Here is a 27,513-nt window from a genome sequence, read left to right on the forward strand (position 1 = left end):
ACCACCACACCCAGGCTAATTTTTGTATTTTTAGTAGGGACCGAGTTTCGCCATGTTGGCCAGGCTGGTCTTGAACTCCTGGCCTCAGGTGATCCGCCTGCCTCAGCCTCCCAAAGTGCTGGGATTACAGGCATTTGATCACTGCACCTGGGTGAGCCACTGCACCCGACCAAGTTCATATTCTAACAGTGAAACATTAATGCTGCATTTGTGTATTTTTTGGTCAAGTGCTTCAGACGTGTGGAAGGGATTTCTTTGTATAAATGGAATTATTCGTCACTGTGATGATAGTAATAACTAGGGTGACAGCACAGAGCTGTGCCTCCCCAGCAAGCAGGCCGGGTATTCCCTCCGCTGACTTGCTTCACTAGTTGACTAACAGACCTTATTCCCGGGCCGAGCTGATGATATCCTGCCAACACTGGCTTCCCAACATGGAGGGGACGCAAGAGCGAGCGCCATGGGATCCTGGGGGAAAAGCAGCCTGTGTTTGCGGCTGCTTTGACAGTTGAGGCTCCGAGAGGGACTGGCAAACAATGGGAAATGAAACATTTGAGTGGTTGCAAAAAATTCCGTGGGAAATCCCCCCTGGTGGTATTTATGTGTGACGGCTGTGACAAGGAGAGCTCAGGGCTTTCGATTTCAAGGGTTCCCGAGCAGACCACAGTGGCATTCCAAGAAGGCAATCCCCGGGAGCAGCTCTCTTGGCCACAATAGGCCAGTTCGTTTGTCCAGGGAAAACCTGGCCCCATGCATGAAGTTGGCCATGGCCATGAGCTGCAATGGCTTGTTTGGGGCATGACTCACATTTATAGGGTCTGGGCCTCTGAACCTTCTTTTCCTAAGAAAGATCTATCTCAATTGTCCCTCTAGTTTTCCCTGGCCTCAAGAACCTGGGGACTTATAAGGGCTCAAGGGTTTCCCTAGGGCTCAGCCCCCATCTGCAGAACTGTGGGAACCTCAGCTGTCATCAGACCCCTCCCCATTTTCTGCTCAGCATGTGGCCTCCTCCTGTTTTCTCCATTCCCATTGGTAATGGACGTTGATGTAACTTTTATTCCCCCTCCACTCTCACTTAGAAAGGAAAGTGAACTGATATTAACCAATCCTTGTTTTGCCTTCTTTAAAACTAACAAATATGCAAAATACTTACACTATTGATAATATCTTATTGCTGCTGTGATGTATGTGTTTATATGTACAGATCTGCTTAAAGGTAAAGTTTATATAGATTTTTTAGAGACACTCAGTAAATGAGAAAATGGAAACTGAAAGAGGTGAAATAAACTGCCCATGTGTATTAGTCACAAGGTTTCAGTTGGAAAGTGACAAAATCCTGACTTAGATGAACTTCAACCAGATGGAAAATGTATGTTGGATTATTTGAGAAGAAAAGACTGTATAAGCTTCAGGCATGGCTGGATCCAGGCCCTCGATTAAGTCTTTAGGAATTTCCCTCTCTCTAGCTTTTTGGCTCTGCTTTTCCCTGTACTGGTTTCATGTTTAGATTGGCTCACTCCACCTGTTTTATATCTTTCCAGAGTCAAATCCAGCTTTTTTCCTGGTTGCCTCTATAAGAATCCCAGGGTTAGGTTTAGCGTGCTCTGATAGATTCAGCTGCCCATTGCTGGACCAGTGACTCTGGCAACAGGGATGCACTAATCTAAGTGCCCAGGTTCCAATCACTGCTGAAGCCCGGCCAGACCACCTGGACAGAGTAAGAGTGAGTGGTTCCCTCAAAGAGAACGTGCTCTTACCAGAAGAAAGAGGAATCGACAGGAAGACCTGATGTCCTAAGCTCCTGGTCACACTGTCACTAACGGGCAGGCAGACCTGTATAGCAGCTCTCCTCTGCATCTTCATCCTGCTGGAGACCACCACCGGGACCACCTCCCTCCTTCATGCTCCCTCCTGCCCCGGGCCTCCAGCCCCACCCCTGCTGCAGGAATTCAGTCTAGTCGGTAGTTTTCAAAATGTGCTGGAGGGAGGAATCCGGTGGAGGAAAGCAGGTGGCTGGGTGACCTGTGGCTGTGGGATTCCCCACCTCTATTTCAACCACTCAGCAGTTCTTGTGTCTCCTTGTAGATTCAGTTTCCTAGTGCACGTTTATTTAAACAAAGGACACTCCAGATTTTTTTAACTTGCAATCAGCAATTTTTCTGGAATCTATGTCTACTTACCCTAAATGATGGAACAATAGCTCAGAAAGAGACAGGAAACGGACAAGGCGTCAAATGAGTGCCAAGTGCATCTGAGAAACCACACCTCCCGATGCCCATATCTTGCCCTTTGCACTCACAACCCTGCAGATAGGGTCAAGATTGGTGGGCTTCTGATTTATTGGCCGAGGATGCAGACTTTAACATGCAAGAGGAGCAGCTTCCCAGAGAAGAGAAGGAAGAGGACCCTTTGTGCAGTTTTTTTTTTCTAGTTTCTGGGTTCCCTGTCCCCAGGGCAGACAGCCTATGGGGACTCGCTGAACGTAGGATCCTGCCAGAATGGAGAAAAACAGCCCGATTCCTGTTACTCCCTCCTGGTCCTGGGAGCTTATATCACCATTCCAGGAGAACTTACATGAGCAAGCCATGTGCTTCCGTTCAGGAGGATGTTTACAAACCACTGTTCTGTCCTCCAACTGTCTGGAAAGCTGGTATCTATGCACCAGGCCCTGCCATGTATTTCAAACACAGCTTTCTGCTGCACTGATCAGTGCTAATCCTCATAGCTAACCTTTCGGAGCACTTCCAGCATTCCCGGAACTGTGTGCTAAGTGCTTGACATGTACCGTTTCATTGAATCTTCCCAACAACCCCATACCATAGGTACTAGGATTATTTTCATTTTATAGCTGCAAAAAAAACCAAAGGTGCAGAAAGGTGAATGAATTTGTCTCAGGTCCATCAGCCAGGTTCAAACCCAGGCAATCAGAGTCAAGAGAATGAGCTAGATGCTATGGTACGTTGCTACGCTAGATGCACCAGGAAAAGTTTGGATGAGGAAGGTGTAGGTTGTTGGCAGCACTTATGCACAGACAGACAGAAAGTCCTCTGCTTCCTTCAGGCCCTGCCTTCCGCTGCCCGGGGGCTTCCAGCTGAGTCTGTGTTTTTCTTTGACTTGCCCCTCTTCCCTGACATCTGCAGCAAACACACACAGGGGATTACGGGGAGAAAACGATCATATTACCAAGTGGACGTGGCTCCTAAGGTGCCAGCGGAACACAGGTACATCGGGTAAGGAAAGGCACACGGTCTCATTAGACTACCTTGCAGCCGCTTATTGAATTAGTGTGATTCTTAACATCTTCAACTTGGATCTTCTCCAGGCCAGCCAGCTGGCGCATTCAGTACGACTCAGCTCGCCTTAACTCAATTAACTAAGCCAGGCTGAGCCGGGCTGAGCTGAACTCAACAAGTTTTTCTTAAGCACTGAGCTGGCTGCAGGGAGAAAAAACCACAACAAAAAAGGAGAGCAAGACACTGACTTGGCTCTTAAAGAGTTGCCTTGCACGCTTAACGGATAATACGGTGCCGTATTTTCTAAGTATCACCTTCGTGTCTTTCGCTATACCTGCAATCCCTCTGTGCTATCGTTTGCTTCATACTTTTCTTTAAATGAATTCATTTCCTTTTTCAAACTTAATTTTTAAATTATTGAGGTGAAGTTGGTATACCATAAAATTAACCATTTTAAAGTGAATTCTTAGATCATGATGCTCATCTGAAGAAAAAAGTAAAAATAAAGTGAATTCAGTGGCATTTAGTACTTTATAGTGTTGTGCGACCATCACCTTTGTCTAATTCCGAGACGTTTTCATTAAGTCAAAACTCCATAACCTTTACGCAGCTGCACCCCACTCCCTCCTCCCCCACAGTCCCTGGTAACCATAATCTGCTTTCCATTTCTATGGATTTGTCTGTTCTGGATGTTTCATATAGGTGGAATCCTACAATATCCTTGTGGTTCTGGCTTATTTTACTTAGCATAATGTTTTTAAGGTACATCGTATTGTAGCCTGAATCAGTGCTTCATTCCTTTTCATGGCTGAATAATATTCCATTGTTGGAATAGAACATTCAATAAATTGGATAAACACAATTTGTTTACCCTCCCACCCATTCATTGATGGACATTTGAGCATTTCCATCTTTCGGCTATTGTGATAAGTGCTGTTAAGTAAGTTTATTTTATTTTATTTTTAGTTTAGTTTTTGAGATGGAGTCTTGGTCTGGTCTCCCAGACTGGAGTGCAGTGGCATGATCTCGGCTCATTGCAACCTCCGCCTCCTGGATTCAAGCAATCCTCCTACGTCAGCCTCTCAAGTAGCTGGGATTACAAGTGTGTGCCACTACGCCTGACTAATTTTTGTATTTTTAGTGGAGACAGAGTTTCTCCATGTTGGCCAGGCTGGTCTTGAGCTCCTGACCTCAAGTGACCACCCACCTCAGCCTCCTAAAGTACTGGGATTACAGGCGTGAGCCACTGTGCCCAGCCCAAATAAGTTTATTTTAAAAGGAAATTCTACGTTACTACAGTACATGGGAACCAATATTTTTATAATACACAATAAAATACATACCTAAGTATTAGAAGGAAAAATTTCACCTTTTTGTAGGACATAAAAATCTTGTCAACTATCATATGCAATCATAAAATGGCTGGGCTCAGGGAGTGGTCGGACCTGAGTTTGAATCCTGACTTAGCCATCTGTGTGACCCTGGGCAAATGTCCTGTCATCCCTGAACCTCAGTTTCTTCATTTGTAAAATGGTAAGACTTATTATTCCTTCCTCCTATAGTGGCTGTGAGAATTAAGAAAACGATCATATTACCAAGTGGACATGACTCCTAAGGTGCCAACCAAACACAGGTACGTCGGGTAAGGAAAGGCACATGGTGGCTCCCACCTGTGATCCCAGCACTCTGGGAGGCCAAGGTGGGAGGATGGCTTGAGGCCAGGAATTCAAGCCCAGCCTGGGCAACATAGCAAGACCCCATCTCTACAAAAAGTTTAAAAGGTTAGCTGGGTGTGGTGGTGCACACCTGTAGTCCCAGCTACTCAGGAGGCTAAAGTGGGAGGATCACTTGAACCCAGGAATTTGAGGCTGCAGTGAGCTATGATCGCACCACTTCACTCCAGCCTGGGCTGAATAGGGCAAGACCCCATCTCTAAAAAACAATATTTTAAATAAATAAATAAAACCATGAGTAAGGTGTTTAGAGCCACGCCAGGCACAGAGCAAGCCCTTCAATACATGAAAGCTGGTGGGTAAAAACACAAGTTATACACCCTCTAGCAGTCATTAAACTAGCTGCTAACAAAGTAAATATTTGCTGTGTGCTAGAAACTGGGCAAAGCACCCTCCAGGTGTTAAGTCACCATCTCAGCGTTCTAACAGGCAAATATTATTACCCCCATTTCATAGATTGGAGAACGGGGGCAAAGAGAGGTGGAGCCAGTAGTCAAAAGTTCATAAAAATTCAGGCTGGGCACGGTAGCTCACGTCTGTAATCCCAGCACTTTGGGAGGCCGAGGTGGGTGGATCACCTGAGGCCAGGAGTTCGAGATCAGTCTGGCCAACATAGTGAGACCCTGTCTCTACTAAAAATGCAAAAATTAACCCTGTGTGGTGGCACGTGCCTGTAGTCCCAGCTCTTCGGGAGGCCGAGGCAGGAGAATTGCTTGAACCTGGGAGGCAGAGGTTGCAGTGAGCTGAGATCATACCATTGCACTCCCGCCTGGTCAACAGAGTGAGACTCCATCTAAAAAAAAAAAAGTTCATAAACGTTTATACAGTGTAGGACTTGAACTCTGGGAAAGTTAAACGAGAGTATGAGAAGTAACTAAGAATCCTCTCGAATATAAGGTGTCCCCAGGGCAGAGGTAATTCATTGCAATATGGCTTTCTGAGCCCCTGAGGTCCAGCCTAGGCAGAGGTAGCATGCGGTAAACCTGGCCTAGTGGCTCTGTCCTTCTCGGATTCCTTCCAGCAGTGTCTCTTTATCAAGTCGCTCCTTCTCAGGTCTGCCAAGACAAGGCTCCCTGAGAGTCCGCTCTCAGCCTTCACATCATCACCCACAGACAAATCCAGTGTCCCTACAACCTCACCTGTGCTCTGCATTCTCTCTCTCTTGACACGCTGCATCTGAGCCCTGGAGATGGGCACACAGAGGCCACAATTAGTAAGATGGCCTCTTACTAATTGTCCACCCCTGATGCAAAAATTAGCACGTCTCAGGTTCACATGTATCCATTATACCTTCATCAATAGGAATGCAGTATGCATAATTCAGTTCAGTCAGCATGGGAATACTGTCTCACCCATGGTCAACACAGCATGGGGATTGTATTAGTCTTCTAGGGCTGTTGTAACTGATCACACAAGCTTTGGGGGTTAAAACAACAGAAATTTATTTTCCCCTGGTTCTGGAGGCTGGAAGTCTGAAATCAAGGTGCAGGCAGGGCCAGGCTCCCTGTGATGGCTCCAGGGGAGGATCCCTCTTTGCCTTTCCCAGCTTCTGGTGGCTCCTAGAATTTTTTTTTTTTTGACAGAGTCTCACTCTGTCAACAAGGCTGAAGTGCAATGGGGCAATCTTGGCTCACTGCAACTTCCGCCTCCCAGATTCAAGGGATTCTCCTGACTCAGCCTCTCGAGTAGCTAGGACTACAGGCTTGCGCCAGTATGCCCAGCTAATTTTTGTATTTTTATTGGAGATAGGGTTTCAGCACGTTGGCCAGGCTGGTCTTGAAATCCTGAACTCAAGTGATGTGCCCGCCTTGACCTCTCAAAGTGCTGGGATTACAGGCATAAGCCAGTGCGCCCGGCGGCTCCTAGAATTCTTTGGTTTGTGGCTATATCCCTCCTGTCTCTGCTCTGTTTTCACGTGGTCTGCCTCATGCATTTTTGTGTGTCCTTTTCTGTCCCTCGTAAGGACATTTGCCACTGGATTTAAGGCCTGTCCTCATTCAGGATGATCTAATCTTAAAACTGGCCTAATTACATCTACAAAAACCCTATTTCCTAATAAGATGACATTCTGAGGTTCTGAGCGGATATGAATTTTAGGAGACACTCTTCAACCCCCTAGGTGGGGCTTCACATAGAAGAGGTGCCTAGTATTCTCCGTAACTGGCGTATTGTATATTTCAACACCGTGAGCACAAACATCAAAGTGTTTAATTTTTCTCTCAAGACAATTGTCAACCACATTCTTGCCAATCTCGTTTTCCCAATCCTTTGTGGCATCATGGACAGATCCTGTAGCTTTCTGGCCACTTCTCAATCTTGAAAAGGCCAGGCCAGTTTATTTATTTATTTATTTATTTATTTATTTATTTATTTAGAGACAGAGTCTGGCTCTGTTGCCCAAGCTGGAGTGCTAAGGCCTGATCTCAGCTCACTGCAGTCTCTGCCTCTTGGGTTCAAGTGGTTCTCCTGCCTCAGCCACCTAAGTAGCTGGGACTATAGGCGCCCACCACCATGCCTGGCTAATTTTTGTATTTTTAGTCAAGCCGGGGTTTTGCCATGTTGGCCAGGCTGGTCTCGAACTCCTGGCCTCAAGTGATCGATCTACTCACCTCAGCCTCCCAAAGTGCTGGGATTACAGGCGTGAGCCACTGTGCCTGGCTGCCAGTTCACTTTAAAATAGCCACCTGGTTCCCTGTCTCCCAGCTCAGGTTGGACGCACAGCCTGAGGAAGCTGGAGAGGACCTGGCCACCTTTTGCTTCCTTCTCCCACGTCTCTGGCTTCTGAAGTACACCAAAGAGGAGGATTTCATCAGCAAACAAATTTGGCCAATGCTGCATTAAACCAAGTTACCCAGATATCTCTACTTTAGGGTCAGTTGATGTGTGAATGTCCATCCACGCAGAGGTGGTTTCCAGACTGCTTCAGCCCAGGACACTGTTTTTCCACGGAACACCCTACCTCCCCAGCGTTCCCCAGAGCACACTTTGTGAAACACCACACAGCAAAAAGTACTGCCAAATAGAAAGTATATCCACAACTAGTACGTTTGCATAGCAATAGAAGATGAGTTTTTCAGTAAACACAGCAACTGTGGAACAGTTTTGTAATTTATTCAGAAAATTGGCTCCGAGATCGCTGTGGACAAGACCCAACTTGGCGGGGAGATTGCAGTCCCTCAGTAGAGCCGCGCGGACAGTGAAGCTGGCCGAAGTTGATTCTGAGAAAGGATCAGAGACTGAAATTCCTCTGATTTTCCTAAACCCAGCTTCTGTAGTCAGGAGGAGGTAACTGCCCTATTCAAAGGCAGGTACTTTCAGGAGAAATTTGCATGATAGTGTGGTCCTGTAAGTTGTGCGATTCTGTTACACAAATTCAATGATAGGGACTCATTGAATGATGATAATAAAACAATAATATAATAATAAGACAAATAATGTAATAGGGGCTGGGAGTGGTGGCTCACACCTGTAATCCCAGCACTTTGGGAGGCTGAGGCAGGTGGATCACAAGGTCAGGACACTGAGACCATCCTGGCCAACATGGTGAAACCCAGTCTCTACTAAAAATACAAAAAAATTAGCTGGGTATGGTGGTGCATGCCTGTAGTCCCAGCTACTTGGGAGGCTGAGGCAGAATTGCTTGAACCCAGGAGGCGGAGACTTCAGTGAGCTGAGATCGCCCACTGCACTACAGCTGGGTGACAATGTGAGACTCCGTCTCAAAAAAAAAAAAAAAAAAAGAAATAATATAATAATAAGAGACAATAATATAAAATAAGAAGAAACAATACAATATAATAATTATTATAAGAGAAAAGATAGAATTAACAAATGCAAGTGACAAGCAAGGCCTTAGCTTCTCCTGAGGTTGATCTAAGATCTGGGATCCACTCAGTAATCTCTGCTCCCAAAGGCTTCTCAGCCCCGAGCATGAGTCTAGCATTTATATATATTAAATATGTTTTCATATGCTAGGACCTCTAAAAGCCGGCCGACTTCATCTGCTCAGCTGGACTTTTGGTAACCTCTTCCAATGCTAGAGAAAACCGACCACACTGGACTGACAGAGAGAAATTGACCAGCTCCCACCTTAGTGTCTTTCTAAGGATTTCCAAGGATAATTTCTGACCATCATGTATAGTCTCCCTAAAAGCTTTTTTTGGTTTGTTTTCAGACAGAAATCACACCACTGGAGCGCAATGGCACGATCTCTGCTCACTGCAATCTCTGCCTTCCAGGTTTAAGCAATCCTCTCACCTCAGCCTCCCGAGTAGCTGAGACTACAGACATGCGCCACCATGCCTGACTGATTATTGTATTTTTGGTAGAGGCAGGGTTTCACCACATTGCCCAGGCTGCTCTCCAACTCCTGGCCTCAGGTGATCCACCTGCCTTGACCTCCCAAAGTGCTAGGATTACAGGCATGGGCCACTGCACCAGCCACCCCAGGAATTTATCTAATCACGTGATCATGCCATTGAGGCTCCATTGTAGTCTCAAAACTGAATTGAATCCAGTTTTGTCCATATAGTCAAGGCAAATATTTTCTGAAAGCCAGGGCTAACTTGATAGTAATCAGCGTGATAAGATGTGAGGAAAGTCGGCTGGGCATGGTGGCTCAAGCCTGTAATCCCAGGACTTTGGGAGGCTGACGAGGGCGGATCACTTGAGGTCAGGAGTTCAAGACCAGCTTGGCCAACATGGTGAAACCCAGTCTCTACTAAAAATACAAAAATTAGCAGGGCATGATGGCGGGTGCCTGTAATCCCAGCTCCTCGGGATGCTGAGGCAAGAGAATTGCTTGAACCCAGGAGGGAGATGTTGCAGTGAGCCAAGATGGTGCCACTGCACTCTAGCCTGGGTGATAGAATGAGACTCACACTCAAAAAACAAAAAAAAGATGTGAGGAAAGTCAACCAAGCTCACTCCAGGCCCCATCCCCAAACTCCCCCAAACATACACAAGAAAGCCTAGAGAAAAAAATTTTGATCTGATTGTGTTATTGGAATGGGGTGACTAGTCATTGCTTAGCAGTCTAGCAAGGATAGGTTTATCTATGTAGCTAACAGGCTGCCAAAGACCAGAGGGGATTTGGAAAGCAGTCGGAGGGATACAGATCTGTACTCCAGCTCTCCAACTTTGTCCTCCTGCATAACAACTCTCACTGCCCATGGAATGATGCCCAAACTCCAGGCTTTTTGTATGTGACTCCAGCCCTCGTGAGCTGAGACCACCCCCAACCCTAAGGCAGGGTATGGTTCTCATTTACCATTCTGTGCAGCCCTGAGCACAGATTTTGGCAGACAAGCCAAAGCTCAATGGTTGAAGGTTGAATGAGTGAAAAAGGAACCCACATAAAACTCAGGTACCATCTGCTCCAGTCTCAGCACTGCGTTATGTCAAAAAAAAAAATTTTTTTTTTGACCCAGTACAGTGGCTCATGTCTGTAATCCCAGCACTTTGGGAGGCTAAGGTGGGCAGCTCACTTGAGGTCAGGAGTTCAAGCACCAGCCTGGCTAACAAGGTGAAACCTCATTTCTACTGAAAATACAAAAATTAGCCAGGTGCGATGGTGTGCACCTGTAAGCTCAGCTACTAGGGAGACTGAGGCAGGGGAATTGCTTGAATCTAGGAGGCAGAGATTACAGTGAGCCGAGATTGTGCTACTGCACTGCAGCCTGGGAGACAGAGCAAGACTTCATCTCAAAGAAAAATAAAATTTAACAGGAGAGCAAATGAAATCTTTAACACATTTCTCCGGGAACACCAAAAAAAAAAAAAAAAAGTCCAATATATATAAAGTAAAGCAAAACTTTTGAATGTTTAGATCTCACCTCCATGGCAGTTGGCTCCAAAATCTCTATTAAATTCCTCCAAACTCTCCTTCAGATCTCACTTCTCTCATCCCCTTCCTTTTTCCCCTTCCAAATATAACTTCCACTCTTTCCTGGGAGTGCAGGGAGGCTGGTTAAGCACATGGGCTTCGGGGCACGTCTTGCTGAGTTTAAATTTAGTCCTCTCACTGTCTAACTTGGGCAGGTACTTGGCACATGGTAAGCACTCAATAAATGTGATCCATGGTTGTTACTGTTATTAGTATTCTTCAAATTCTGTTGGCTTCTCCAATATTTTTGTTTTCACTTAAACCACTTTTCCATTGATGCAACAAGGAATGTGTATTCATTTCCCAGGAGTGCCGTAAGAAATTATCACAAACTTGGGGGCTTGAAACCATAGAAATCAGTTTCCCCACAGTTCTGGAGGCTGGAATTTCAAAATCAAGGTGGTGGCAGGGCCACGTTTCGTGGAGATTCGTTTCCTTGCCCCCTCCAGCGTCTGGTGGCTTTTAGCGCTCCTAGGGTCATGACTACACCACTCCAATCCCAGCCTCTGGTCTCCATGTGGCCTTCCCCCGTGCATCTCTTTTCTGTGTCTCTTCCGAAGACACTTGTCGATGGATTTAAGGCCTGCCCAGTTAATCCGGGATGATCTCATTTTGAGAACCTTGACTTAATCACATCTGCAAAGACCCTTTTCCAAATCAGTTCATATTCAGAGAATCTGGGGAAGGGTGGGTGGGGACATGGATATATTTGGGGGGGTTACATTTATTCCTCTACAAAATGACACTGGGTCCTTCTCCTTGTGGATGGTGGATGGGGAGAGGGTTGCACACGCCTGTAATTCTTTTTTTCCCCTTTTCTCCTTGTCATGCTGAATAGATCAAGTCAGCAGCCAGCATCAGGTACCTGGGAATGAGGAAGGAAAGACAGGCAGATGGCAGAGGGGCCTGTCAACTTCTCCTTTTCACTGATACGCCACTCTTTCATTTGCAACCACAGAATACCTCACTGCAAGAACTGCCGCATCCCAGGTGGTCTGACCATGTCTCCAAGCCAAGGAGCGGATTTCAGCCACAGGGTCTGACTCTCAGGCAGACACATCCTGTCCAAGGATTGGAGACCGAGCATCCGTTCTCCCACCCGGCGCAGTCAGCTGTATGTGGCCGGTGGGGGCCGGTTCAGGTTAGTTAGTTATTGATATCCCGTGTTAAGATTCCTGCCTTGGCTGCACTGAAGGGATCTGGGAGGCAGTGACTTCACTCGACTCAAATTGCAATTAGCCAGTCTCTTGGCTCAGGCATTCATCTACCCAGAACTATTTTTGGTGTGTGTTCATAGACAGCACATACCAAAGTATTTGGTATTTGAGATGCAAGCGCTAAGGATGATTAAAGTTAGTTGCTAATGAGCATGCCTAGAATAGATATACTCTGTGTGTGTGTGAGTGTGTGTGTGTGTATGTGTATGTGTGTGCGTGTGCGCTCCATGTGTGTGCTCTGTTGCGTGTCTACAAAGCAGATGTCTACACACCTGCCCTTAGGTGACCTCACCAAAGTCCATGAACTGGCGCTGCTGGGATCAGCTAAGAGGTCCCTGGATGGAAGACGGAAATGGATGAGAGTTGACCTGTCTCAAAATACTGCCTTACTGGGTGCCCATGCTCCCCCATGGGAATCCAATCTATCTTTCAACATCTAGCTCGCCCCATCTTACAGGAAGTCTCACTCGACCACCCTCCGAACTCCTAGACCAAGGCTGGAAAATAGGTCTTAGCTCAGGTTCCTTGGTTTGTGTCTGCATCATTCCAGCCTCTGGTTCCATCTTTACACAGCTGTCTTCCCTCTGTGTCTGTGTCCTCACGTGACCTTATCCTCTGTGTGTGTGTCTGTATTCAAATCTCCCTCTGTGGCTGGGCAAGGTGGCTCATGCCTGTAATCCCAGCACTTTGGGAGGCTGAGACAGGTGGATCACCTGAGGTCAGGAGTTCGAGATCAGCCTGGCCAACATGGTAAAGTCCCATCTCTATTAAAAATACAAAAACTTAGCTGGGCATCGTGGGGAGCACCTGTAATCCCAGCTACTCGGGAGGCTGACACAGGAGAACTGCTTGAACCCCGGGGGGCACAGGTTGCAGTGAGCCAAGGTCACACCACTGCACTCTAGCCTGGGCCACAAGAACAAAACTCCATCTCAAAATTAATAATAATAAGAATAAATTTTTAAAAGTCTCTCTCCTTATAAGGACACCAGGCATTGGATTAAGGTCCACTCTCATGACCTCATCTTAACTCGACTACATTTGAAACTTCACATACATAGGTACCAGGAGTTAGGATTTCAATGTAGCTTTCAATGGGGTGGGGGATGGGGTAGTGGGGAGGACAGTATTCGACTCATAATAGATGTCATAAGTAATTAGGGAGATCTAGCATTGGTGAGGGAAGGGAAAGGGCCTTATCGTGTTTAATTTTGGTATCATTTAGTTAGAAATGAGCACCGGCTGCCATGACAATTGGTTATGTATCTGTCTGTCTATCTATCTATCTATCTATCTATCTATCTATCTATCATCTATCCATCTATTTATCTACCTACCTACCTATCTAATCATCTAATCTATCTCCCTGCCTGCCTCCCTATCTATTCTCTATCCTCTATGTATAATCTGTCATCCATACCTATTTATTTACCTTCTTAAGTAGATTGAAAGTTCCGCCTGGGCAGGGATTGTCATTTCCAGCCCTTGTATTTCTCCACTGGCTAACCCAGGATCTAGACAGCTGTAGGAGGCACTCAATAAATACTTGTTCAGTCACTGATTTTTATTGTTTGGACTCTGAAATTAGATCAGGAAGAGGTCTCTGACACACCATGCTCTAGGGACTTCCAAAGATAGTGTTGGCTCGTTCATGGCTTGCCCACCCGCACCCTGTCTTCCCGGCTCCCCTCAACGTTCAGCACACCTCGTCTACCAAAGCTTATGTGTGTACTGGGGTGTCTCCCACTAACAGGACAGCCCTGTAATTGTTCGGTGAGATTATAACGTCAGGCTCATCCATAAAGCTCTCCTCTAAGTAGTTTGGTTTTCCTAATGGAAAGCAGTGTCCTAAACAAGAAGGGAAGCGTCCTAATGTGGGGTTTTATGTAGGGTGGTTTCTAGCTGTGAGCTGCGGACCTGAAATGATAGTTAAATCGATGGAGAGGCACTAAGCTATAGCCTGTGAATCTGGGCATCTGTAAAACCCAATGATTAACAGCTCTAAGTGGATGTGTTGCACGCCAGCTCTCCCAGCTTTGATTGGGACTCTCTCTCTCTCCAGACAGGAACAGCCCAAGAGAAATGGAAATATGATGGCTAGTTGATTGTTTCAGTCTGCATGACAGACCACCCCCCTTCACAAGACTCTAGGTCAAGTGCTCTTCTCTGCCCTGTGGATCTATTGCGGAGAAATTAGCTCTTGGTGGTATTTCCAATTACGGAGAAAAGTGATTCCTCCCTGGTCTGGCTATCACGTGTTTGGCAGTGGACCAACAGACACGAAGCCTGTCTTCTGCTCTTGTCTCTTTCTCCATCTCGCTGCATGACCTTGGGAGGTGGCCTAACCTCTCAGCTTCTTTGCTGCCTCATCTGTCATGATCCACCTTTACTACTTCACAACCGTGTTCTAGGATAAATGAGAGGAGCCTCTACATCATCTTTTAGGCTCCCAGAAAGACTGGAACCAGCTAAATGCAAAGTGGAGCCATTTCCTTTGTTGTTGCTGCCTGTCTTACTAATGTGTGGGAATTTTTCTTTTTTAATGATGGCAAAAATGAATGGATTTATGTAATTACTTTTGTTTTTATTTTATTATATTTTTTCCCTCTGGGGGGGCTTGAGGCATTCTATACCTTATTCTACTGTATAATTGTTCATCTCTTCTGTGGAGTGGATATTGGTATGCCACTTTCTTAGCAAACTAAGAAGGGAGGCTGGCCTCAAAGTGAGCCACACTGATGGGCTAGAACTAATTCCTACTCCTAACTCAAGTTTAATGTCTGTTTTCCCTACAGTGAAGAGTTCCATGAAGGCAAAGACCTATTTATCTTGTTCTGCTCCAGCACCGAGCAGGCACTCAGTAAGAACTTACAGAAGGGGAGTGGATGGATGGATGGATAGATGGATGGATGATGGATAGATAGGTGGGTGGATAATGGATGGATATGATAGAGGGATAGCTGGTTGGATAAATGGATGGATGATGGGTGGATGAACAGATGGATGGGTGGATATGTGGACAGATGAATGAAAGGATGGATAGAAGGATGAAAGATGGATGGATGATAATGGGAGGATGGCTGGATGGCTGAACAGGAGGATGGATGAATGGATAGATGGATGGGTGAATATAGTATGTATATCAACATGAACCACATTACCAGTATTTATCACGGAGAGAAAGTTCTAAGTTCAAGATGTTCAGAGAAATTTAGAGATACAGACCTAAGATACAGGCCAGAAGGGCCATGCTCCAGGCTTTCTCTAAGTCTCTGGGTAGAATCCTTTCTTGCCTCTTCCTAGCTTCCGATGGTGGCCATAAATTCTTGGTGTTCCTTGGCTTATAGCTGCATCCCTCCACTCTCTGCCTCCATCACCACATGGCCTTTCTCCCTGTGTGCCTCTGTCTGCACATCGTTTTCCCACTTCTTGGAAAGACACCAGTCAGGCCAGGCGCAGTGGCTCACGCCTGTAATCCCAGCACTTTGCAAGGCTGAGGTGTATCAGGAGGTCAGGAGTTCAAGACCAGCCTGGCCAACATAGTAAAACCCCGTCTCTACTAAAAATACAAAAATTAGCCAGACGTGGTGGTGAGTGCCAGTAGTCCCAGCTACTAGGGAGGCTGAGGCAAGAGAATTGCTTGAACCTGAGAGGCAGTGGTTGTGGTGAGCCGAGATAGCACCATTGCACTCTAGCCTGGGCAACAAAAGTGGAATTCCATCTCAAAAAAACAAAAAACAAACAAAAAAAAAAACCCAGAAAGACACCAGTCTTATTGGATAAGGGGCCCACTCTACTCAAGTGTGACCTCTTCTTAACTAATTATATCTGACCCTGTTTCCCCACAAGGTCACATTCTGAGGTATTGGGGATTTGGACGTCAACATATTTTTTGCAGGAGACACAATTCAACCCATAGCAATCTGTGACATGGCAACCCCTCTCCCAGGCATGTATCCTGGGGACACTCCTGCATAGGATCGTAAGAGGACATGTGTGAGAATGTCGGTGATGGCCAAGTTTGTCCCAGCAAGGAGCCCGAGGTGACCTACATGTCTATGACTGGAGGAAATGAGTCAGCCAGATGTGATACACACAGATGATGAAATGATACACAATACCCTGAATTTGCATACATCATCGTGGATGGATCTTAAAAATACAGTGTGAAATGAAAAAAGTAGGAACTAGACTGAGATTGATGACACAATAGCATGGACATAAATTTAAAATACACACTCACAGAGCAAGACTATATATGTTTCATAAGCATTGGAAAGTGGGTTGGAAGGATTTATTTTGAAGACACTGGAGTCACTGCTTGTGGGAGGCAGTGAGAAACGCTCACAGTAGACGCAGGCGAAAAATAATACAAGAAGGCACAAGGGGGGCCTTGAACAGACAAATAGTGAAAGTGTGGCGTAAACTGAGAAGTGTGATTCTACGAAGGCGCCCACCCGGGGTCCAAATTTTGCAAAGAGGGGAGGGATCCGGAAAGGGATTAATGAGTGACAGCGGTGGACGGGGCTGGGCGGAGTCCGCGTTCTCTGAGCATGCGCAGCAGGGCCCCTTGAGCCACCCTGAGCTTCTAGGAAGCGCGTGGTGAGAACCGCCCTAAGCCCAGACCTGGAGAGGAATTGGGGCTGTACAGGTCAAGAATTAAGCAGACAGGACCGAGCAGAGGGAGAGGCGGGTTAACCAGCCCCCAGGAGAGCCCAGGCAGGCCCAAGTGCATCCACCTGGGGTGAAGGAGAAGGGTACGGTCCGCAGGGCCCCTCTAAGGCAGGAGTGGGGACAGGGCTGGCTGTGTGTGTCACCCACTTAGACGCCCACAGGGACCAGGTGGCGGAAATGAGCAAATGACCCAGGTGCATACCAACCACTTCCACAAATACCGATGGGCCTTTGTATATTTCAGAAACCCAGCGCCCCCCAAGTCTATATGTCTTTTCCTCCTTTTTGACGGCGACATGGGGGCTGGCTTCTTCTTTAAGAAAACAATAGTGGCGTGTGATGAGAAGTGGTAGCCAACTCAGCATTGGGGGAGACGTTAGATGGGTGGGGCTTGGGGAGGGCAGGAAGGGGATGTCCCAGCTCAAGGGGGCTGCTGCCACTGGCTTCAAAGGATGCTTCTGCCCAAATGTGGTCCCAATGTTGACAGAGACTTCTTTTCCAAGAAAAACTGTGAAACTGAATTTTTATGTGAAATCTTTTTATTTGACATAGTAAAATCTAACTGAACCACAATGAGGTACCACATCACACCCAGTAAGATGGCTGTAATAAAATAGGATGGAAACTGAGACGAGGACATGGAGCAATGGGAACCTTTGTAGGTTGCTGGTGGGAAAGTAAGATGGCCCACTCACTGGAAAAGTTTACAGGGTCCTCAAGAAGTTAAACATTGTGTTATCAATAACCCAGCAATTTCACTCCTAGGTATATGCCCAAAAGAATTGAAAGCAGGTACTCTACATGAAGACAAGTACATCTACATGCATGTTCCTGGCAGCTCTATTCATGATGGCAAAGAGGTGGAAACAACCCAAATGTCTGTCATCATGTATGCTACAATGTAGCTGAATCTTGAAAACACCATGCCAAGTGAATGAAGCCAGGCGCTAAAAGTCATGCATTGTATGATTCCATTTATATAAAATGTCCAGAATAGGCGAATCCATAGAGACAGACAGCCAACTAGAGGGTTGCCAGGACAGCAGAGACGGGTATGGAAGTGAATGATTGATGGTACCGGGTTTTCTTTTGGAGTAATGAAAGTTTTTTGGAACTAGATAATATGATGGTTACACAAAATTGTGAATACACTAAATGCCACTGAATTATTCACTTTAAAATGCTTAATTTTTGCCAGGCGCTGTGGCTCATACCTATAATCCCAGAACTTTGGGAGGCCGAGGCAGAAGGATCACTTGAGGTCAGGAGTTCAAGACCAGCCTGGCCAACATGGTGAAACCCATCTCTACTAAAAATACAAAAATTAGCCAGGCATGGTGGTGCACGCCTGTAATCCTAGCTCCTCGGGAGGCTGAGGCAGGAAAATCTCTTGAACCCAGGAGGCGGAGGCTGCAGTGAACTGAGATTGCACCAACTACACTCCAGCCTGGCTGACCAAGTGAGACTTGGTCTCAATAAAAAACAACAACAACGACCAAAAAAAAAAAAAAATGCTTAATTTTTCCCAGGTACAGTGGCTGATGTCTGTAATTCCAGAACTTTGGAAGGCTGAGGCCAGAAGAAGATCACTTGAGGCCAGAAGTTCAAGACCAGCCTGGGAAACATAGCAAGAGCCTGTCTCTATTGGTGGTGAGGGGAAGGTAATAAATAAATAAAATGCTTAATTTTATATTATGTTGATTTCACCTCAAGTTTTGAAAAACTGTAATGTAGTATAATTTAAATATTTAAGAAAAAACATGTGAGCCAAATAGATTCAGGCCGCAGGCTGCATCTGAACCTTGGAGTGCCAGTTTCTAAGTCTGATATGGGGCTTACGGCCAGCAGGACCCCCATAATCTTGTACAGAGCTGCGGGATTAGGAACTCTGTTTTACTGGCAGGGAAACTGAGGCTGCAAAGAAGTAAAGTGGTGGGATCAGAGCCAAGTGCAGAAGCTGGGGCTGGGCCCCAGAGGGTGATCTCCCAGTGCAATTGATCCCGTGCTCCCTGCAGTTGGGGCCAAGGGCTGTGGAAAGTATCAGAAAGGTGGCAGCTATTGAAGCAGGTGGCGGAAGGAGGACGCCTGGAAGTTCAGACAAGAACTGTGCATCAAAGCCAGACGCAGTGGCTCACGCCTATAATCCCAGCACTTTGGGAGGCTGAGGTGAGTGAATCACTTGAACCTGGGAGGCGGAGGTTGCAGGGAGCCAAGATCGTGCCACTGCACTTCAGCCTGAGTGGCATAGTGAGACTCCATCTCAAAAAAAAAAAAAAAAAAAGAGAGAGAGAGAACTGTGCATGTAGATCCCCTTGGAACTGTCACCTCCTCTCACACAAGGCCCAGAGAATTCTCTATGAATTGAAGCCCATTCAGCAAGGTTGGGTTGAGTAAGTACTGTGCACGTGGCATGCACCACGTGCAATTAATAAAAGTAGCCAGCGCAAAGGCTTAAGTGTTCACCTGTGCAAAGCATGTTCTGTTGAGACCTCTGATGCTCAGGGTAATGCTGTGAGGTAGAAACAGCGTTGCTACATGTATTGCATGCATGCATTTAACTTTTATACCATGCATGCATTTAACTTACATAATGCATACATTTAACTTAACAAATTCAACTCACTGCAGTTGGCCAAAAGGACAGGAGAAAAATTCTCATTGAAAGGGGGTGGACCTGTTGTGTCCCTGTGTGAACTTACCACACAGGAAGCACGGAAATGGAATCTATGGATCTGTTCTCATTGTCCCCAATCCTGGCAGCTTTTCCTAGAATGAGCAGCTCTCTGTGCTGAGCGGGATTCTGGCTGATGATTTCTCAGCCTTGGCCCTATTGATATAGTAGCCTGGATAAATATTTGTTGTGGGGACTGTCTAGCACATTGGAGGATGTTCAGAGGCATCCCTGCGCTCTATCCACTAGATGCCAGGAGCACGTATTCCTACCCCTAGTTATGACAACCATAAGGGTCTCCAGGCACTACCAAACATCCCCTGAGGGGCAAAATTGCCCGGCTGAGAATCACTCATCTGAAGTTTAAAATGCATATTTACTGGTGCTCAACTAAGGAGCAGGATTGGAGGTGGGGCATGGGGAGGATGGGAAGGTGGATAATGGCTGCATTATGATGATTGGGTTATTGTTACAGGAAAGGGGTCCCAATCCAGACCCCAAGAGAGGATTCTTGGATGTCGAGCAAGAAAGAATTCAGGGCAAGTCCATGGAGTAAAATGAAAGCAAGTTTATTAAAAAAGTAAAGGGACGAAAGAATGGCTGCCTCACAGACAGAGCAGCCCCAAGGGCTGCTGGTTGCTCATTTTTATGGTTATTTCTTGATGATATGCTAAACAAGAGGTGGATTATTCATGCTTCCCCTTTTTAGACAGTATAGTGTAATCTACTGACGTTGCCATGGCATCTGTAAACTGTCATGGCGCTGGCGGGAGCGTAGCAGTGAGGGCCACTCTCGTGGCGTCGCCATCTTGGTTTTGGTGGGTTTTGGCTGGCTTCTTTACTGCAAACTGTTTTATCAGCAAGGTCCTTATGACCTGTATCTTGTGCCAACCTCCTATCTCATCCTGTGACGTAGAATGCCTTCATCATCTGGCAATGAAACCTAGTAGGCTTCAGCCTCATTTTACGTAGCTCTTATTCAAGATGGAGTTGCTCCGGTTCACACACCTCTAATATTATGACAATTTGCTGACACTTGTGGCTGTGCCATTCCTTGTTGAAGGGGGCAGAATTAAGGGATTTTTATGGAAACGTTTTCCTTCACATTGACTTTAGAATCTAGTACCCATATACACTCACTGCAACTTAGGTCCACAGGTCCCAGGGAGTGAGTCACTTGCCCACGATCTCAGACTTCATGAATGACAAAGAAGAGATTCGAGCCCAAACTATTTTACTAGGAAACACACTCCTTTCTCCCCGTTTTTTTTCTTCCCCTTCTTTCATTATTTTGCCTTCCTATCCACAAGAGGGATCTAAGGGAAATTAGCGTGCCAGAAAGTAGAGTCTCACCACAGACTCTCCACTACTGCAGGTGGCACTGAGAGTCATCAGCCTGCCTCACAGTTCTGGATGAGGCCACAGGTAAATGCAAATTCCAAAGGTTTATGAAGTTTGTTTTACTTAGGACTTTTCTGGCTGCAGGAGACAAAAACCTAATTCAGACTAGCTCAAACCAAAAAAGGAACCAAATTGACTCATGCTAGCAAGTTGAAAGGGTGATGGCTTCAGGCATGGCTGGATCAAGGGGCTCAAATCGTCATCAGGACATGATCTCTGCATTTTTTTGTTTCATCTCTGTTAGCTTCATTCTCAGAACAACTCTTCCTTCCATTATCCAAAGAGAGGCAATGGCAGCACTGAATGTAAAACTTGACCTTTCAGAAATCCAGCAGAAATATTTCCTCCCTCCTAAGAGTTTCATCCAACATTCCTGAAATTCACTCTGATTGTCCCAGCTGGAGTCCCATGGATGTTTCCAAAAATGAATCACTATGGCCAGGGGTATATGAGACCCCATGATCAGGCCTGGGCCACCTCCGCAATTACGGTTTCAGAGTAAGGTGAGCCCCAGATCTTACAGAAGAGTGAGAGAAGGAGGAAAGAGTAATATGCTCTGGGCAACGTAGGAAACCACAGGAATTCCTCCCACCTACTGCCTAGGCCTGTGGGAAACATGTAAGACACAGTCCCAGTCTGTGTGAGCGGCAGGTGGGGGCATCTTGGGAGGGACCTTCCAAAGGCAAAGCCAGGCTGGCTTGGTGGAGTCCTTTCCAGAATCCGTCTGCTTGGGTAAAGCCAGCAGAGGCCACCTTCTGCCAGCCCTCCCCCCTACTGGTTAAAGTGACTTTTTGTTTTTTGTTATTGTTGTCGTTATTTGAGACAGGGTCTCACTCTGTCACCCAGGCCGGAGTGCAGTGGTACAATCTCGGCTCACTGCAACCTCCACCTCCCAGGTTCAAGCGATTCTCCTGCCTCAGCCTCACAAGTAGCCAGGACTACAGGCTTGTGCCACCATGCCCAGCTAATTTTTGTCTTTTTGGTAGAGACGGTGCTTCACCCTGTTGGCCAGGCTGGTCTTGAACTCCTGACCTCAAGTGATCCATCGGCCCCGGCCTCCCAAAGTGCTGGGTTACAGGCGTGAGCCACCGTGCCCAGACTTAAAGTGGTTTTTAAAAAGTGCTGTGTGAGACTTCCAAAAGGTACTCATGGGATGGCGGGGGGTGGGGGGGAATGAAAGAGAGAGGATTAGGGAAGAAACACTTTTTATTTATTTATTTATTTTAGAGACAGGGTCTTGCTCTGTCACCCAGGCTGGAGTGCAGTGGCATCATCACAGCTCACTGCAGCCTTGACCTCCTGGGCTCAAGGGATCCTCCTGCCTTAGCCTCCTGTGTAGCTGGGACCACAGGCATGCACTGCCACACCCAGATAATTTTTTTTTTTAAGAGATGGGGTAACATTATGTTACCCAGGCTAGCCTCAAACTCCTGGGCTCAAGTGATCCTCCCATCTCAGCCTCCCAAAGTATTCAGATTACAAGGGTGAGCAACCTCACCTGATCCAAGACACAGCTTCTTTGGCGAATGGGCCTGGGCAGGTAAAACAGGAGCCACTCTCCACCGTCAAGCCACAGCAAGAGCTGGGCTATGTAGGTTCAGTACACTTTGTCATTTAATCCTTGTGACAACCTTGTGTCATCACTGCTGTTTTACAGGTAAGGTACTGAGGCTCAGAGAGGTTCCGTGTCACAGCTAGTATTTCACTTACACCTGAGCAAAGGCTCTCTTTGTCCAGAGACAATGTGCTTTTAGGTGACAGGGCTGGGACTGGCACCCAGGTCTATCTGACTCAAAGTCCATAGCTTGTCCCCTGTCCCGTGGGGACCTCTCACACTAGTGAGCCCCAAGAAACCCCCTCAGTGCTTCGTTCCAGTCTTTTAACTTCAAGCCCAGTCAGCGAGTTGTTTATTTCCACAAATGGTGCTATTAAACTAATGGCTTCAGGAGCTATAGGCTGGCCTCGGCCCAGTTACGCATCTCCCCGCCCATCCCCACCTTCTGGCTTCCAAAGAAATACACTGGAAATTCCAGGAGCCGAAGCCCATTTGGAAATGTTTCGGGCCACCATGTTGCTTTGGGGCGGCAAGAAGAAACCCACGCCCTGAACTTGAACTCCTTGTGCAGCCTCTAGATGGCCAGGCGCTAAATAAGGCCACGGCCAGTTTCCCTCTTCAAAAGTCCCTTGGAAAGGGCGGTAGCAGACCCCATCAGGCAAAAAGTTGAGAAGCCAGGGTTGAAATAGAGGCCTCTTTCTGTTTGGTCACTCAGCAGCTGCAAAGGATGCGTAGGACGGAGCTAAATTTATTTGTTCCTTTCTTTCTCAGCAACAGCGACGAGGCCCGGGGTGCAGCTGTCTCGCCTCGCCTGTCTTTTGCAGGCACCAGCATGCACAGAGGATGGCTCTCCGGGAGGAAGATTCCTTTCCATTTTGTTCGCTCTCTGCCTCCGCAAGGCTCCCAGCCACCCCTCTGGGGTGCAGGGCGAGATCCTGTGCCAGGGCTGGGAATCTGTAGTTGCCTCCCAGCCCCAGGGTGGAAATCATGGCCTTTGAGAAGCAGACAAGCTGCACAGCATAGATACTCAGGGCTGGTGAAGGCAAAGTGGGGCCACACCCAGAAAACCACAAAAGTCCCCACAGCCTCTGCTTTCACTCCTCAGACCTGTGGGAAACTTGTAAGACACAGTCCATGTGATCGGCGGGTGGGGGCACGTTGGGAGGGGCCCTCCCAAGGCCAACGCCTGGCTGGCGGGGCAGAGTCCTTTCCAGAAGGTGTCTATCTGTTTGCTTAAAGCCCAGCGGAGGGGCCACCTCCAGCCAGCCCTCCAGCCTACTGGGCCAAGTAGTTTTTTCAAAGTGCTTTGTGAGACTTTCAAAAGGTACCCAGGGGGAGGGAAGTGAGAGGAGGAGGAGGAGGAGACGGGGAAGAAACAGCTTCTTTATTTCTAGCCTTGCTTGAATGGCTTCTTGACGGTTACTGCTCCAGTTTTGCTGAGTCAGAAGAATCCCACAGCCGCTCACCGGAAACACAGCTGCTGGGTGAAAATAACCACAGAGCTGAGCATCATGCACCTTCCAGAAAAGATGGCAGAAAACCTCAAAACAAAAGAGAAATACGAAACAATAGGAGACACTGTCGGAAAAAAAAAAAACCACCGCAGCTCACTAACCGAGCCAGGCCGGTGGTGTTCTCTGGATCTCTCTCACCGCTCCCAGGCCAAGCAACGGCTCGAAAATAAAGTGAAGTTTGGCTGCTTTTATATATATACACACACACACACATGCATAATATATATACATATATATACATATGTAATATATATACACATATCTATACACACACATATATACATATATTGACATATGTAATATATATACACATATATATACACACACACAACATATATACATATGTAATATATACACACACATATATACATATGTAACATATATACACATATATAATATAAATAAAAACACATATATATAATTTGTGTAATATGTGTGTTTCATTTTTTTTTAGATAGTCGTGCTCTGTTGCCCAGGCTGGAGGGCAGTGATGAGATCTCGGCTTGCTGCAACCTCCACCACCTCCTGTGTTCAAGCAATTCTCCTGCCTCAGTCTCCCGAGAAGCTGAGGTTTCAGGTGTGCCACCACGCCCAGCTAATTTTTGTAGTTTTAGTAAGATGGGGTTTTATCATGTTGGCCAGGCTGGTCTGACCTCAAGTGATCCGCCCACCTCGGTCTCCCAAATTGTTTGAATTCCAGGCTTGAGCCACTGCACCCAGCCTGCTTTTACACTGTAGAGGGTTTAATAATGTCTTCCCAGTCACACCTCCATCAAAAAAAGGAAAGATATGTCCACAGTCTAATGTGCTCCAGCACCTGTGAATGTGACCTTAATGGAAAAAGGATCTTTGCAGGTGTAAATTAATTTTAGCATCTCAAGATTAAATCATCCTGGACTACCTGGGTGGGCCTCAAATCCAATGACAGGTGTCCTTATAAAAGCAAGGCAGATCCAGCTTGGGCTACACAGTGAGACCCTGTTTCCACAAAAAGTTGAAAAAAAAAAAAAAAAAAAAGCTAGACGCAATAGCTCACACCTGTAATCCCAGCACCTTGGGAGTCCAAGGTGGCAGATCAGTTGAGGCCAGGAGTTCGAGACCATCCTGGCCAATATGGCTTAACCCCATCTCTACTAAAAATTCAAAAATTATCTGAGCATGGTAGTACATGCCTATAATCCCCACTACTTGGGAGGCTGAGGCACAAGAATCACTTGAATCTGGGAAGGGGAGGTTGCAGTGAGCTGAGATCACGCCACTGCACTCCAGCTTGGGCTACAGAACACGATTCCATCAGAAGTTCAAGGCTGCAGTGAGCTGTGATGGTGCCACTGTACTCCAGTCTGGGTGACCAAGTGAGATCCTGTCTCAAAATTTAAAAAATGAGTGAGGCAGAGGTGATGGGTAGATTAGACACACAGAGAGGAAGGCCAAGGGGACTTGGAGGTGAGGACTGGAGTTTTGCAGCTACAAACCAAGGTTGACCCGGGATTTGTCAGGGCACCCATGGGAAACTAACAGAGCCCCCCTGGGCTTCCATTTACCAGATCTTCCCCTGGCCTTCTCCTTCCCCTTGTCTGGGCTGAAAACATTCATAGCACCTTGTTTGCATGGACGCCGAGCTTCCCTTTCCTCAGCCTTCGAAATGATCAGGAAGCAGGATGGGACCTTGAGGACTCCCGAGACTAAGGGAGGCATCGAGGGTCCCTGGTTGTAGAGAAGTCTCGGCCACAGGCCAGGAGTGTGGCCTCATTAACCAGCCACCATTCACTGAGGCGGCTGGAGCCTGGTTTTGCCCCTTACTAGCTGTGTGGCCTGGGGTAAGGTATTTACACTCCCTGGACCTCTGTCTCCTCATCTGTCCAACAGGGATAATTAGAAAACTTCCCTTACACAGCTGTAAGGACGAAGGGAGTACATGCAAAGCTGTTCTTGAGCGAGGCTTGGCTCTGTGGTTCTCATTGTCCAGTGCTTCACGCACGTGTAGTAAGGTTGTTTTTCCCTGTCAGCATCTGTGACACCATCTTTTGCTGTCAGCATCCTTGCTTGCCTTTGGGAGACTATCTCTTTTCCACCCCCTCATCCCAGGAGAGGGTATATTACCCAGACCTGACCCATCAGACTCAGAGCTCAGTTCAGGGATGGGAATGTGATCCGAAGGGGGTCCATCAGAGTGAATACGTGCTGGAATTCGTAGAGAAGAGAAATTTACTTTCTCTTGGTTCTGCTATGTGGTGGGATATAAGCATGGAGCATCTCTGCTTCTACCTAGGGAGAGGCTGCTTCAGAGTGAAAGCAGAACCCCAGAGAGCAGACATAAGGGATAGTGGAAGAGTCCTGACCACAATGTTTGTACCCCTGGATCCAGCTGTGCCTGAAACAATCTGTAGCTCCAAACTCCCAAGTTCCATGAAACGATAAATATTCTTTATGCTTAAGATAGTTTGAGCTGATCACTTGAAAACAAAGGCACCCTGACTCATGGAATATCTTATGTGACAATCTGAGCAGGATGTAAGCATATCATCCCTATTTTATGAGAAGAAACTGAGGCTTCGAGGAACGTAATCACTTGCATAAAATCACTAATAAGTCCAGGGCTGTCGTCTGGTCCATGTAGCCCTGGGAAGGCAGAGTGATGATGTGTCTGGTGCATCCTTGGGAAAGCCACATAAATCTCAAGGCTTTGAGTGGCTCGTCTGTACCATAAGAGAATTGGCATATTTTTAACCTTTTAAGTGTATAGCCGATTACAGAAGTAACTATGACAATTAGCTGTGTATTTGCTCTCTGTAACTGACAAATGTTGGAATTTTGTCACAATTGCTTCAGTGGCGAGCTGGTATCTGCAATACTATATAGCTCCTTGGTTCTGTGTCTTAATTCTGAATTCTAAAACGCCTGGAAAGTCTGACTCTGCAAAACTTGAAGAAATTTCAAAGAATACAGAAGCATTTTATATCTACTCCCTTATTGATGATTTCTGGCTTTCTTCATTTCTTAAATAGATCTGAGTTTTCACCCTGTATTATTTTTGCTCAGCCCAAAAAAGAACTTCTTTTAATATGTCATATGGTGTATATCTATTGGTAATACATTCCACCACTTTTTTGTTTGTCAGTAAAACATTTTTTTACCTTCATTTAAAAAATGTGTTTTCACTGGGCACGGACTGTTGGTTGACATTTTTTTTTTTTTTCAAATGTAACGTATTAAGTATGTTGTTATTCCATTGTTGTCTATGTTGCATTGTTTCTAAGGAGAAATCAGCGATAATTCTTATCTTTGTTCTTTGTATGTAAAATGTCTTTTTACCTTGGCTGCTTTTAAGATTTTTGTCTTTATTGCTGGTTTTAAACAATTTGATTAAGATGTGCCTTGATGTTGTTTTCTTTGTGTTTATCTTGCCTGGGCTTTGTTGAGCTTCGTGGATCTGTAACTTTATAGTTTTTATCAAATTTGGAACATTTCAGCCATTATTATTTCAGGATTTTATATTTGTTCTCTCCTCCAGAGACTGCAACTATACGTAGGATAGATCTTTTATTGTTGCATAGGTCCCTGACACTCTGATTATTTATTTTTTTAGCTCTTGTTTCTCCTCATTCTTTTTTTTTTTTTTTTTTTTTTG

This window comes from Sapajus apella, unplaced genomic scaffold, assembly GCF_009761245.1.
Source record: "Sapajus apella isolate SASKATOON/1434 unplaced genomic scaffold, GSC_monkey_1.0 scaffold2, whole genome shotgun sequence".
NCBI classification, from domain to species: Eukaryota; Metazoa; Chordata; class Mammalia; order Primates; family Cebidae; genus Sapajus; species Sapajus apella.